This window comes from Sus scrofa, chromosome 8 (assembly GCF_054392235.1).
Source record: "Sus scrofa isolate SSC_HxYL_T2T_F1_AM1 chromosome 8, Sscrofa_HxYL_maternal_Yorkshire_Landrace_v2.0, whole genome shotgun sequence".
Lineage (NCBI taxonomy): Eukaryota > Metazoa > Chordata > Mammalia > Artiodactyla > Suidae > Sus > Sus scrofa.
The window spans coordinates 26057361-26070166 of NC_139390.1; positions in this window are offsets into that span (position 1 = coordinate 26057361).

Consider the following 12806-nt stretch of genomic DNA (forward strand, 5'->3'; position numbering starts at 1 on the left):
CGGCCCAAGAAATAGCAACAACAAAATGACAAAAGACAAAAAAAAAAAAAAAAACCAATGATACACACATATTCTACTTACCATCCATGACTGTATCCCCTTGTCAGCCTGCTACAAAATCCCATTTTATAATTTGCTTTCTCAAATCACTCTAGTTACCAACTGTCTTAGTTAAAGTTTCTCAGGAAAGAGACTCTTCAATAGAGATTTGCATACAATTAGATTATTTGGAGATACTCTCAGGCACAATATCTCTAACAGTGAAGGAAGCAGTTGTTGGTAGGATAAGCTGAACTGTGATGTTTTACAGCAGAGACTTTAGCCAGAGCTATAGGTAGCTATGGAACAGGGTTGACTTTTCAGAATTAGATGCTAATAAAAGCAAGAAGCCCAGTTATGATGTACCCTGCTGGCCAGTTATTGTGTGAGGAAGGTTTCATGATGTAATGGCCAAAGATGTAACACTCTTAAATTTATTCTCCATTATTAACAGTCTCCATTTTTCTCAATTCTACATAATTAAAAAAATAAAAATAAAATTAAGCACTGATTGGTAGGGTTTGCAGACCTGCTTAGTATATATATATATATATATATATATATATATATATATATATATTCCTACGATAGCAGATTTTAAACTTTGGTATAATAGGTTCTACCACAGAGTTGGGAAGAGATGTGTAGTTATACGCAGTTATAGAAATGTAAATAAAACAGCACAAATAAGAGGAAAATGTAATAAAATAATTGGGACATGATAACTTTTAAGTATTAAAACATTTAAAGTATAATTTAACTATAACAACATAATTTAATTTTTCAACATAACCATGTCAGTAACTGGATTACAAATTTTCTGAATATTTACACATTGGCCCTTGCAAGCTACTACAAACTGGCTTGAGCAAACTACTGCCTCCTACCATTAGACTCAATTAATATAGAACCCATATTAAACTTAAATGCAACTTACTAGTTTGCACTTTTCTCAAATAGCCACTTGTTTTGGAAAACTAACAGGCTATGAAGCCATGCTAATGACACCTTTTGGACTTCTCTATGTAACTGAGTTCCTAAGTTTTTTCCTCTAGAACAAAAAAGCCTGAAAGGAAGTCTCATGTGAATACTAAAGCTCCTGTCAAAAAATCACATGTTTTATGGCCTCTTCTTCCTCTTTCAAGGGGACACTCATGATTATCCTGTTTAGCTTTATAGTCTCTCCATTTATATCTTAGCAGCAGAGAAGGACCCTTGCAGCCTGTGGGTCAGAGAAAAAGGTAGCCAGGGAAATTGGGTATGAGCAAGAAGTGTTAATCCTCTTTCTCTGATCTCTCTGACATTCTAAGAGCTCACATTAATTAAATGATATCAAAAATTATACAAAGCATGTTACAGGCTTTATCATAATGAATGTCATTATTACCCACATTTATTTATGAGGAAATACAGGCAACAAAGTGTTAAGCAAATTGTTCAAAGACACACAGTTCTTGAGCAGTGAAACCAAGATTAAGCCCAAGTTCTGTACATTCAGAAGCTTTCCAAGTTCATGTATTTATTAATTAAACTTATCATTTGCATAGGTCTTAATCACAAAATGTATTTCTAAAAATTTATGTTACATAATTAACATCAAGTTCACTGTTATGCTTTTATAGAAGCCATTATTAGTGTTTTACAGCTGCCTTAACATATGGTTTATAAAAATAATAGCAAATATAGCGATCATTTGTGCTTCTAAGTATTTACAAACAAGGCAAACAGAAGAAGTAATATTTCGACATCTGCTATCAGGGAAATTAAAGAGAAAATAGCAAAGTTAGGACTGGTAAGCTATTTATTAACCAATGTCTAGGGCATTTTACACAGGTAGCTTAAATAAATTCTAGTTGATTCAGTAGTTAGGCAATGTTCTTGAAGAGTTGGATCAATCTTGTTGATTTGCTCAATTGCATAAACAGTAGTGATTAATCTTATTTTAAAAAATGTATTGGGCTGGTAGAAAAGAGGGGCATATAGCTTATAAAGATAAATAATAGAGAAACTACTTTTCTAATAAGAAATTACTAAGAATTCATTTTGCCCTTGATACCGTATTTTGGTCATATTTTCAGGTACATATAGAAATGTAAACTTTAATTTTAAAGCAGTATATTATCCTTCAGCACTTAAAATACCACAATGTTTCACCACATCAGCGTGGCGATGACTTCTGAAACAAGTTAGTAAATAAATGAAATTAAAATCACACCCTCAAGAAGAAAATATTTCAACTTTCCAAAAACTGTTGAAGAAAGATATAGGTAAAAAGCACATAACATTTTTTGAACGAATGCTTTATTATCCTCTAGTGTATTGTCTATCTATCAAATACATAGTGCTCTCAATTTACCAAATGCAAATACATGTAACAAACAATTGTCATTACATCAGATACATAAACTAATGCCAATGTTATATATTGTTGTACATACACTCATATGCATATTCAAAAATACATTTTAGAACTATTTGTATTTTTCGTATTAAAAATAGACTTTATATGAGTACTGTATAGCAAATGACCCTTTCAGTTACTATATATCCACAACTCCCTTTTGAGTCAGGTGCCCAGACATAGTTCCATGAAGGTGGTTTACCATGCTTTGGGTCTGTGGACCAGAAGGATTTCCTCAGATCTGATTGTAGTACAGATTGTCCCTGTTAAAGTTACAGTAACTATAAGGGAGGACAGTGGCATTATGAGTAAGACTGATTTAGAAACTTTCTTAACCTACCCAGTCGAATCTCTTTTGGGGAATTGATTAACATGAGAAATACAAGGGATTCTTGCAGTCAGTTGAGCAGAGAAAAATCTAAATGATACATAGAGAAAATATTAAGAATAATCCTTTTAACAATAAAAACCAATAAGGAGAAGTGTAAAGGTAAACATAAGGCAGAAAAAAGAAAGTAGGAACATGAAAAGCAGATACAATAGATGCCACACCAACCAATTTGCATGATATTGTATTTTTAAATGACATTTCACTTGACCTTGGTGTTTTCATTTTATTTGTTGAAGCAGAGATAAGCTAAACATATTACTGTTACTCAATATCTAGGTCAAGCTAGTACAATATGAATGTACATACATACATACATAGAAAAATTTCTTAAGCAATTTACATCTTCTCCTTTCATCTTAAAATGATTATAGAGTAAAAGTTTTATGTTCCTTGTTCTTTCTATTTCTGGAAAGAACTTCCAAGGTTCTTCTGAGAAGTTGCAGGGTTGCCAATATTTATAATGTTTCCAAAGGAAGTGGCAGGCAGTTATAAGTTTCTCATTACCAAATAGTTATATTCACAGGAAAAAAAAAAAAAAACAGGGAACTATAACTCCATCATCCAAACCACCTTATGGTTTAGGTGCACTCCTTCTATATTCATAGGAGCAGCACAATCCTGTGATTATGTCAGGTAACATCATAAGAAAATGCTCTAAGAACAATGAGTGAGCTTAGCATTTGGAAAGCATTTATGCTATCAGAAACCATGTAGGCCAATCTTCTTAGTTTTTCATTGAGAACCATGAAGCCTAGAAACGTTAAGTAACTAGCTCAAGATCACAAAAGTAGCAATCATTGAATCTAGGACAACAACATGGTTTTTTTATTCCTATTTCAATTTTTATTCCACTTCCTATATATTTTCCACCATTGCATAGACAGCCATTTCATCCTAATGATACAAATCTACAACTGATTCTTACAAGGTTTATGGTTGTAGTTGATTTAAAATCTGGCCAGCTGTGAGACTTAACTGAATCATAGTAAACTGAGTTTCAAAGAGTTTAAACAAATTAGTAACACAGTAATAGAACTTAACAAGATGGAAAAACTGAAATGTCTGTATCTATCTGATTCTTGAGAAGAATTTCAGTTTATACAAAGTTTCTGCCTGGTCTACATTTCTGTATACAATCCAATTTCACTTAAGACTAAATACTGCTGTCTTAATGAACTGACCATCACTTCTTCTTCTGAATGTTTCTGCCATTTGTACCCTTCCATTCCTAGAACTGGAGGTTGGTTCAGTTAGAGAAAACAGAACAATGGAAAGTCTCTGCCAGAGCTTATCAGCTTGTAGTATCAGAGTTTCTCATCATGATCTTTCCTCTTGTCATGTCTGTCATGGATCTTGTACACCAACATTGTTGGAGAAGTTACAGACTCTTTTCTGTATTTAAAAGTATGTCTTCCAAGGTATAAATATAGAGTATGGAATATAAATTTACATGATATGCTGAAGAAGTAATAACTTCAAGTGTCCCAAGGCATAAATTCTTGAAAAGGACAAAAAGGAAAAGAAATTTCTCTTGAGAGTTTGTAGTATTGTTCTCCCTATTTGCAAAAATAATTACACAGATAAATAAAATGACCAAACAATGAAAATATGGCAAAACCAACTTCAGTTATTTTATTTGGTCATTCATTCATTTTCTGAACTCCAGCATATAAAGAGTACTTTGCTGAATGCCATAGAATATCCAAGGCCTTGATGTTCTATGAAATTCACTTAAATGATTATGAACATGAATTGTAGCACAGATAGTGCTGCTCTGTGTAATAAAATGGATGGAATGTTTACCGCTACCTGCTGGGGAAATGTTATGGCAGATAGAGCAGATAGTCAACCATTACGATTGACCACAATTTGAAGCATTCTTACAGTATACATAACAACTTAAAGCCCAAAGGTAAAGATTATAAAACAAGTGATACAGTTAAATACAACAATAATTTGCAAAGGTTTTTGTAAATCATTTTGAATGATTTTTTTCCCTTAGTGTTCTACTACTTTGCCTTATATAACAATGCATTTCACTTTCTAAATGATAAAATTGATAATACCTAATGATAACTCAAGAAGTATTAGAGATACTTTGAAAATAGCTAAAATGCCAGGTTTACTAGTTTATTCATGTAACTGATTTGTGTGGCTTATAACTTTGAGGTAATTCACAAAATGACAATGAAAATAAAACAGTTGTCTGCATAAGTACTTAAAAATATATAGGTCATTTAGTAAAAAATTACATTGGTAATTTTAAAAATTACATTGATAATATAATTTCGTTTTTCTATCCTAAGGCACTTTAGATATCTTTTAGGTATAGGGAAAAATATGATTTCTAGAAATAAAAGGACTAAAAGTTGCTTGTATATTGGGTTTATTAGAAATTATCACACAATTAGGGAAAAATATGATTTCTAGAAATAAAAGGACTAAAAGTTGCTTGTATATTGGGTTTATTAGAAACTATCACACACAATTTAGTATAATTCAGTGAACTATGTCTTTTTGGAATATGGACTGATTCAAATATTTTGTACAAAATGTCCTAGTAATAAATGTATTCACTTATAAGATGGTAATATCTGATATTCCTGTAGTTTCCCATGTCCTTCTCCTGAGAGCTATATAAGCTCTTTGAAAACTGGAATGGGGAGTTCCTGTTCGTGGCGCAGTGGTTAACGAATCCGACTAAAAACCATGAGGTTGTGGGTTCGGTCCCTGCCCTTGCTCAGTGGGTTAACGATCTGGCGTTGCCGTGAGCTGTGGTGTAGGTTGCAGACGCGGCTCAGATCCCGCGTTGCTGTGGCTCTGGCGTAGGCGGGTGGCTACAGCTCCAATTAGACCCCTAGCCTGGGAACCTCCAGCTCCAATTAGACCCTTAGCCTGGGAACCTCCATATGCCGCGGGAGCGGCCCAAGAAATAGCAACAACAACAACAAAAAAGACAAAAAAAAAAAAAAAAAAAACTGGAATCCTTCTTTTACATCTCTTAATGGCTTAATATAAACTTTTTTATTGGTTCTAGCTAGTCAGGCATTTTTAAATGTAATGATAATATATATATTATATACATATATAATTTCTACTTTTGAGAGGTTCAGAAAGGTTAAAAATTTTCTTGCAGTTCATCTACTTAGTAAATATCTGGGTTGGAGTAATCTTTTTTTTTTAATTTATTTATTTATTTTGTCTTTTTGCTATTTCTTTGGGCCGATTCTGCGGCATATGGAGATTCACAGTCTAGGGGTCTAATCGGAGCTGTAGCCGCCGGCCTAGCCAGAGCCACAGCAACGCGGGATCCGAGCCGCGTCTGCAACCTACACCACAGCTCACGGCAACGCCGGATCGTTAACCCACTGAGCAAGGGCAGGGACCGAACGCAACCTCATGGTTCCTAGTCGGATTCGTTAACCACTGCGCCACAACGGGAACTCCCCCCCCCCTTTTTTTTTTTTAATCTTTATAATATATTGCAGAGTCAAGATGGGAACTGGAATAAATGTAGGAATTTTTTAAACTAGAAATATACATATACTCAAATATTTATCAAGTGAACTTCAAATTCCTAACTGCTTAAAACACAACTTCTTGGAAATACCAGATGAGCCTATAGATTTGAAGAGTATAAATCTTTTTTTGTTAAAATATTAAACTATCATTTGTGTGTCATTCTCATCAGTGTGTCATTCTAAACAAAATAATGGAATTTGATATTTCAAATAAACAAACATAAAAGTGTTTTTAGCTGAGGATACATCTTTGTGTTACTTAGTTAGCACAGAATTTGCAGTGAAATGTTTTTGCTCAATTTTTTTGTCCTCCCAGAAAAACTGTTTTGCTAGATTTTATGTCCCTCTTGGAGAGATTCTCAGTTGGTATATTTAATCTACTGAATGGAGCAATGTATTTTTATAGGGGACTATTAATATTAAAAATATAACAAAAACAAGAGATGTACCTAGAAAGAACAAGCAAAGCAGAATATGCCCAAGCAGAATATACCATAGAAGGAAAACCTGAACACTCATCTGTGTCTAGTCAAAAAGAATAGCACCGGTCTGAGAGAAAGCTTGGGGAGAAGAACCAAAGTGAGCAACCTGGCTGAACAACCACCCACGCTCCTCTAGGACAGAGGGTTTTGCTTTTGTTTCTCCAGTTTTAGAAAATTAAAGTGTAAGGTATTCCCGAGAAACTTTGAAATCAAAAAGCTTAATTTAAATCATGGTAGAATTCAGCATAAAATACTCTAGAATTTAAAGCACACACACCAACACACACACACACAGAGGATGGAAAGCTTTGAAGTTCTGAGTTCTCAGAATAAATTAAAAAAAAACAAAGGGAGATATTTTATTGTGTAGAATATATTTTAATGATTAAGAAATAATATACTCAATTCAGTCCACATATTTGTGTGCATAAGCACACACACATATTCATGAAACCACCCAAACACAACTATTCAAACACGTATACAAGATATACATGTACACACACACACACACACACACACACACACACACACACGGTACTAGAGATTTTCAAAGGCCATCAATTTTTTTCCACATAGTTTTAGAATCAATTGATAGAAATAGAAGCATGAGAGAGGAAATCAGATTATCAGTTAGTGATAAATGTTATATTGAAGTACTTGGCCCAGATGTACACCAAATGGACTTTCTAACCCATTAATAAGTGTTGGACAGCAGACCTGAGTACCTGTTTTATACAGATCAACCTTCTTAAAGGAAACAAGAAAGGATCTGGTGGATCTGGGCACTCCCCCACTTCTCATCCAGTGACATTAATCTGATAGTTTGCAGCTTCTCTAGGGAAAGAATAGAATAAAATTTGAGGAAAGGCCAAGAGTTTGATTCCAGATAAGTTTCTTTATGTGGTACCTGAGGAGTCAAATGTAATTGAATGTGTTTTTGTATAGGTATATGCATGTACTTTCACAGATGTAAAATTATTCTCAATATTTTTAATGTTTTCCATTTTGTTTCAAAATTTCTTACTAATGTGTTTTGGTATAGTCTAATTAAGAGGGGTTTGTAAAGAATATATGCTTGTATGTGTCATTACTTTATGAACTGTCTCCTTCCTTTCTCTTTTTAATGATAATTATGTGAACTCATAGTGTTGTAAAAGGATATTACAAACCATTTCTTTCACCTATAAGCAGACTAAACATTAGATGAATGTCAGTGGACCATGTGACAGCTTTTGTTCATGACTGTAGTTTTTAATGTTAAGTGTGACAGACATAGTACCTCGCTTTTAAAAGCAAAATAATTTCCGAATGAAAGAAACTCAAAAGATAGCACCTGATAACTCACACAAAGGATTTCAGTAAATTGGGACTGTTTTTAACATCAATACGTTTACTTATTCCTCAACAATTACTGGTTCTCTATTATATGCCAGATACTTCAGCAATCACTAAGAATAGAAAAGTAAATTATGTAATGAGATATTTTACATAAATACAAGATTGTAATATAATGTAGTAAATTCTGAAATGGATTCTTATTTTTTCCTGTGTTGCAAAAGGAATGCAATCTACTTTGTTTAAAGTAAGGGAAGTTTTGAAATGAGTATACCCATGCTGTTTCCACTCCCTCACTCTTCCACATAATAGGAGCAATGCTAATATGGGTGGTTAGAATCTAGGATGTTTACCAGGATGTGTGTTTGTCAGGAGACAGGCTCACCAACTTGTAAGACCATGTGTTTTATTTCATTAATTCTTCTGCCAGAAAGTAGATACTAATCAAGAATTCAATATTCCAGGGAGCAGAATAGTAACTAATTGGAATGAATCTACTATGCAGATGAAATCCACCCTACTTCTTATGGTCTCCAGTTAGGCATGGAATAAGAGGCTTTAAAGTGTGTGGTCTTTGGAGTTCCCGTCATGGCACAGCAGAAATGAATCCGACTAGGAACCATGAAGTTGCAGGTTCGATCCTTGGCTTTGCTTAGTGGATTAAGGATCCGGCGTTGCCATGAGCTGTAGTGTAGGTCACAGATATTGCTTGGATATGGTGTTGCTATGGCTCTGGCATAGGCTGGCAGCAACAGCTCTGATTAGACCCCTAGCCTAGGAACTTCCATATGCTGCAGGTGCAGCCCTAAAAAAAACAAAAGACAAAAAAAAAAAAATGTGTTGTCTTTGACCTCCTTTATTAAGAATCACTGTAGGTTAGAGGTTATTAAAAACGGCTGTTCAATAATAAAGCCAAAAGTTTGAGTCTTATTATGGTTAATCTTTCTTCTTAATATTAGTTAGAAGGGAGCATGAGTCACAAGGAAAAAATTTATAGCTATGCATTGTGATGGATGTTAATTAGACTTATTGTAGTCATTTTCTTGCAAATATTAAATCACGTGCACTTGAAACTAATATAATATTATATGTCAATTATATCTCAAAGAAGAAAAAAATGAGTGATATTTATCAGAAATTACAACATACTAGAGGACAAACTTGACAGGGTGAAGGTACAATTGAGTGTGTGTGTTTATTAAGTTAGGTTTTTATTAGAATCTTAGCTTTGGTAACCAGACGTACCAGGAAATGGTTACAGACCTTGAGTGGCAGGTGAAATATTTTTAATTATAATATCTTGTTTAATTATAATATCTTGTTTACTCCTTACAACACCTAAATATAGATAATAACACCTAAATATAGATAACATTCAATGAATGTTTCAAATGACCTAAGACTAATAAGTGATATACATAAATTATAGAGTTTAGTTCCTGGGAGAACTCTGCGAAGTGAATGCTATCATTATCTCCATTTAACAGATGGGACACTGAAACTTAGAATATTAAATTGCCAAAGATTATGCAGCTTTTATTTCTATGATGTTTCTATTGTAGAATATAATTCTTTATAAACTCTCATGAGCAGAGAACAATAGATAACCTTTGGTTTAGAAATGGCAGTGAGAAAACCAGAGAAATATCAGAGAAAGGAGGAAGTCAGGAAGCTACTTGGAGACATTGAAGGCCAAAGTAGACTTAAGAAAGAGAAATAAAACCAGAACAATACATCTGGAACTAACAGCTTTGAAATGTGGAGTAGGAAAGAGGAAGATATTTTATTCATGACAAAATCAGTGAGAAATACTCTAGGGCTCAGAGAATTCTAACAGAGGGAAAAGGTAGATCGCAGAGAGTAAACAACAAACATTTCCCTGGAGGAAACTCTTTCCAAAAATTTACCGAGAGACTGTTTCTTAAAGTTAAGATAGGAACTCAATAACAGAGGAAATGACTATCTAGTTTTATGACTGAGATAGTTGTACTTAGTATTTATATCAGACCCAAATGGGTCTGTTTAGAAAAGACTGGGAATTCTAGTCAGAGTATCTAAGATAACAATCAATGAATGGAAAAGTTGTTAGCGATTCAGATTTAAAAAGCATAAGGTGAGCTAGGCAAAAATATAACCAGTGAATCCAAAACTAAGTGAAAATTAGATTGATAGAAGGGTGTCCCCCACATAGAAATATCCTACAAAGACCAATTATAACATTAGGATTTGTTTGAATAATAGAGACATTTTGTGCTGGATTTGACATCACATTTAATGTTGCAAAATAATTAATTAGGGTATTTTTGATGTAATTTGCCAACAAACTTGTGTTTGCTTTTCTCTCTTAAAGCATTAAAAGTGGTTTGTGTAATGAACAAATGTACAAACTGAAAAGAGGCTAAGGTAGAAGGGAGGGCAATACTCAAAGAAGAAGTATAGATCAAATGAATCTGATAAAAGAATATAGATAATAGAGGAGTTTTTTTGTGGTGCCATGGGTTAAGGATCCAGCATTGTCACTGCAGTGTATCAGATCACTGCTGTGGCTTGGGTTCAATCCCTGACCCAGGAACTTATACACGCTGCATGTGTGGCAGAAAAAAAAATATAGGTGGGTAGGTAGGTAGGTAGATAGACAAGTAGGTACGTAGGTACGTAGGTACGTAGGTAGGTAGGTAGATAGATAGATAGATAGATAGATAGATAGATAGATAGATAGATAGTTAATTGAGAACCAAAAGCTCTCAGATATAACTGTTTTCCACTAGGGCAAGTATCTTAGGGTTCTCCAGAGAAACAATCAGTAGGAGATATATAAATTACGACACTTTGGTTCATACATTTATGGAGACAGAGAAATCCTACAATCTGCCATTTGCAAGCTGGAAACCTAAGAAAACCAGTGGTGTTATTCAGACTGAGTCTAAAGGCCTGAGAGTCAGGGGAGCCATTGGCTTAGATCCTAGTCTCAGGCTGAGATGATATATGTCTCCACTCAAGTAGGCAGGTGGAAAGGAAAATGGATGAATTCCTCCTTCCTCTGCTTTTTGTTCTATGTAGACCTTAAAAGGATTGGAATGTGCTCACCTACGCTGGGTAGGGCAATCTGTTTTACTGAGTCACCAATTCAAATGCTAATCTCTTCCAGAAACAAACTCACAGACACATCCACAAATAGGGTTTAATCTGCACACTCTGTAGCCAGTTTGACACATAAAATTCATAATCACAGCAATCATTAGTCATTTGGTGCCACAGTAATGCCTTATACAAACCATTCCAAATCTCATGGCCTACAACATAATAATCCATTCTTATGCATACAGGTCTGCAAGTAGACTGTGGTTCAGTTGACTAAAGGTTGCTTTGACTGGATAACTCTGCTTTATTTGTGAATCAACTGTCTTGCACTAGGCTGAAATTAGTTTCATTCTGGGTTCTAGACTGAAGAGGATGTGGCTCCAATAAGCATAACCTTTTCACAGTACAAAACCAGATCACAAATTTATTTAGAAATTCTAATTTGAAAAATATGTTGCCATTGCATCAGTCAAAGCAAGTCAAATTACCAAGCCCAATATCAACAGATAAGTATATGCACTCTACTCTCAATGGGACAGGAAATGAATGAATATTTACTAAGCAGTGATCCATACTCTTACAGGACAATAATAGGTTATAGACCAACTAAATTTCAAAGAGTCTAATACTATGATTTTTTTTTCAGATTGAATAGATGTGGTTTGATTACAGGAGCTCCTCTCTTAGAAGGCAGAGTCAGTGCAGCTGGTATGAGTCACATTAATTTGAGAAATAGAGTTGTGCATAGACATGATCAAGACTTGGGTTTCTTGATTCTAGTTAAGTCCCAGAGCCATGGATACCAGCCTGTATTTATAGTATGCAATAGTCTGGTTCTATAGGCTATGAATTTTACCTAAGTGCTTCTGTTAGCCTAATGGAACATATCCTACAGAGAATGAGAATGATGGTTGAATGACAGATACACAGGGATTAAGTAAGGAAATCCCATTAACAAAAGACTGTTCAAATGAGAAAATGAGGGTGGTTAAGATAGCATTGACTGGATTTCTGAGAATGTGTGCAAATTAAAATTTCTGGAGATCTGAGGATATTCAATAGAAATATATTTCTGTAATAGGTATTTATTTATACACTTGTTTGAATTAAGTTAACTTTCATTTACTAAATACATATATGAAGAGTGGAAAGAGAATTCATGTTATTCCTTCCTCCCAAAAAAGAAAGGACTAATTCTAGAATATAAAGGAACACCTGCCTTTTTTGGGGAAAAAAAAAGCTAGACAATTAAAGAGAAAGATAAGCAAGTTAATTAATGGGCAACACATGTATAAACATGTGTATGAACACACACACAAACACATACATTTAAGAAAATTGATGACAATATGAAACAATATTCAATTCATTAATAATCAGCAAAATACGAACCAAACTAGCATTTTTAATATAATTTTTATTTTTTCCATTATAGTTGGTTTATAATGTTCCATCAATTTCCTCTGTACAGCAAAGAGACTCAGTCATACATATATACATACATTCTTTTTCTCACATTATCCTCCATCATGTTCCTTCACCAGTTACTGGAT